Genomic DNA, 3585 nt, shown 5'->3' with positions numbered 1-3585 from the left:
AGATCTAAGATCCTGGTAAAATAATTTCCAACAACATATACATGAAATATATATACCGAAAAGACTTCAATACCTTTAAAGGTGCAGTTGTGGGAGCTAATCCATGTGTGATAGTACTTTGAAATATGCTGCTACTAGAAGAAGGGACAAGTGGGTATCTTGTAATGACCTTGAAATTAAAAAAAAAAAAAGGAAAATGTAATAAAAATAATAATAAATGTAACAATATATATATATATATATGGTGATGACTATAAGCAAATTACTATAAGCAAAAAATATATATATATATATATATACACTAACCAAGTTCGTGGTAGCATCACTGTCACCATTAGTTCCTGAACAATGGAAGGGTCGTGGTTCAGAGTTTGGTCGAACTGCTTCATCATTCCCGTGGGAATTACCACCCAAAGCATCAGAAGGTTTACCTACTAAAGCTACCGGAGTATGACCCTTGTAGTACCCTAGAATTAAGGAATGGATTAGCAAAACCCTAATTAGATAATTATGAATAATTGAGGAATTATATTATTATATAATTCAGTATATGTGAATTAATTTGATTAATTATATGTTAAGACCCCGTTGGTGAGCTAGGGGCATTTTAGTAATTATGACCCGAGAAGGGTAAAATGAAGAAATTAATTTAATTACGTGCTTAATGGAACTATATTATCATGTAGTATGACTGTGTTGTCTTTTCAGGGGTGTTCTGACAGGTTGGCGCGGTATAGTCACAACCGGGTATTTCGGGCCGAACCGGGTTCGGGCCCAAAATATAAATTGGATTGATTTATTTGGCATTATTATTTATGGGTGATAATCTGAATTTTTATTTGAAAATAATTGAGTATGAATTCACTAGAATGCCCTTGTATGTGTGAATAGGTGAAAATTGGCCTTAGGGGCAAAATGGTCTTTTGACCTTATTTGATTTACTTTAATAAAAGCTGAATTTTGAGGAAATGAAATTAGAAATTCTGAGTCCTCTCTCTCTCCTTAACCCGACCCCCTCTTCCTATCTCTTTATCATCTTCAATATTTTACAACTTTGAAATTAAGCCTTGGATTGGAGAAAAGTTAAGGAGTTTGGGTGATTTTGGTGCTTGGAGCTTAGAAATTAGTGGTAAAACTTCTTGATCCTTTTTGTTTATGATTAAATTCTGGTATGTGAATATTTTTTGAGTTTAGGTTTGATGTTCTTGATGTTCATTTGAGATTTGATGCATGTTGGTGAATTAGTGGTGATATTGGTAATTTTTTTAATGTGTTTGAGCTATTGAGACCATATGGATTGCAACTTGAATGTTGTGTGGGATTATTAGAGTTTGTTTTGGTGTTTCCATTATCTTATGCAGCTCTGAATTGTATGTTCTTCTTGAGCTTGTGTTTGAATTTAAAGATTCAAGGTTTGAGCTTGAATTAGTGGGAAATTTAGCTCAATGTTTGGAGGTTAATTTTTATATTGATTAAATCTGATTTTGGTTAAGGATTAATGCATGAATTTTGTATTTTTACCCTATGTTTGGTTGGGGTTCGAAATCTAGGAAAGGTTGGCATTTTAAGACCTTAAAAATGGAGTTTTGGGGTGTTCTAAACCCAGTCGTCGCAACGGGATTTTCGGCCGTCGCGACTGGATTTGGCAGTGAGAAATTCTGTTTTTCTCAATTTTGTTTTGGCCATAACTTTTGACTCGGGACTCCGTTTGGGACGTTCTTTATATCGTTGGAAAGCTCGCTCCGAGCTCTATTTGATTATCTGTGTTTTGAATGCCATGTTTATATTTTGTGAAAGTGAAATTGGGGATTAACCCTATTTGTAAAATCCCAGATTGTGTGACTAGGATTACCGGCACCTGATCAGGAGCACCTGTGGGTTTGGAATCTGTTATTGCGGGACAACAGGTAAGACAGTAGTTTGCACGTAGAGTATGCGCGGTGGCACTTATGTTGAATGTGATATATGTGAGTAATTGCAACCAGGATTAGGGTTATTACCCTAACATGAGCGGTTTAATAGCCTAGGGTTATTACCCTAGTGATATATGTTGTGTAATACTATGCCATGTCGGATATATCTATATATTGGAATTATGAATTATGCGCTTAAGGCATAATTAAACTAGACTCGGTAAGCTAGTACCTTGAGTTTAATTTTAATGCGGTCTAGGGTTATTACCCTAGAATATTATGAGTCCAGTGAAAGCATGAGTCAGGGTTGATACTCTTAGTAAATGTCATCTAAGTATATAGAAATGTATTATATGCGTGATTACATAGTATGCAAGTTAGGGTTATTACCCTAAGATTATATATGTTGTAGTAAATATTGAATACACGCATGTATGTTAGAAGTTATGTGTTTAAGACATAACTGGATTAGACCTGGTATGTATCACCAGGATAAACCACCGAAAGAACGTAATACATGGATTACGTATATACATGAATAGGGTTATGCGAGCAAGGCATAACCAGGTTAGGCTCGGTAATCAGAACCGAGGTAAACCCTACTGAGGCCTTATTGTATATAGACGTGTGAGAGCAACACGTAGGTCTACGCCACGTAGACATAAATAGGCATGTGAGCGTAACATGCAGGTCTATAGCAAATAGACAAATAGTGCGGTGACACTAATAATTATGTGTTACATATTGAGATTAAGGGTTATGTGTCAAGGCATAATCAAGTTGGACTCGGTATCTAGAACCGAGATGAACTATTCTAAGGCCTTATTGTAATTAGACGTGTGAGAGCAACACGTAGGTCTACGCCACGTAGATATATATAGATGTGTGAGCGCAACACATAGGCCTACGCCACGTAGACATAAATAGGCATGTGAGTGTGACATGCAGGTCTGTGACACACAGACATATATGAATGGCATTACTATTTAAATAGCATGATGAGAATATTATATTTGTTATGATTTATACTGTCTTGCTGGGCTTGGCTCACGGGTGCTCTACTGTGCAGGAAAGGGTAAGTCAGTGGCTGATCAACCATGAGTTTGAGGAGCAAAACGAAGAATGTACATGTTCAAGCCATATCAGACCAAGCGGGTTAAGGGTCTATCAGTGTTGAACTTTTGAATTCTGTTTTGCCGCTTAGGTCGGCTAGGAAGAAAAGACTTGTAATAAGTTTGTAATTATTTTTGGGATCCCAACTATTTTGAAAAGTTTAAATATATTACAAGTTTATTTTCATTCTGATTAATATAAAAGTTTAAATTCTGCGCTATTTTAATTAGTAATCCCGATTAGGGGATTAGGGTTTCATAAGCTTTTTGGGTAGCGTGCCTAATTATTTAGGGCGTTACAATTTGGTATCAGAGCGCCAAGGTTTTTAAACTTCCTGTAGACCGGCTGAACATGTACATTCGTCGTCAGAGAGAAGCTCGACTCATGGTGCAGTAAGTATTGAGAGTAAATACTTGACTGTATGTGTGATCATCTGTTTACCGCTTTCCATTTTAGGCAGTATGCAAGCATCTAAAGTATGTATGTGTTATGTGATGCCATGCTTTAAATGCTATTTGATTAATAAATATTTGTATGGGGTAAATAGTTGAGTTAGGGT

The 3585-nt window shown here is 36.0% G+C and overlaps 1 long non-coding RNA gene across 1 annotated transcript; it reads left to right on the top strand.

The window, feature by feature from the left end:
• The first annotated feature begins 1066 nt into the window (after nucleotides 1–1066).
• On the top strand, nucleotides 1067–3252 carry LOC133031850 (uncharacterized). The gene is made up of 2 exons (XR_009684915.1): nucleotides 1067–1129; nucleotides 2983–3252. It is a non-coding gene; the product is annotated as an uncharacterized LOC133031850 (long non-coding RNA).
• Nucleotides 3253–3585: the final 333 nt, after the last annotated feature.

The sequence above is a fragment of the Cannabis sativa genome, chromosome X, assembly GCF_029168945.1.
Source record: "Cannabis sativa cultivar Pink pepper isolate KNU-18-1 chromosome X, ASM2916894v1, whole genome shotgun sequence".
Lineage (NCBI taxonomy): Eukaryota > Viridiplantae > Streptophyta > Magnoliopsida > Rosales > Cannabaceae > Cannabis > Cannabis sativa.
Note: the sequence above shows the minus strand (reverse complement) of the source record. Positions and strands in the feature narration are given on the sequence as shown.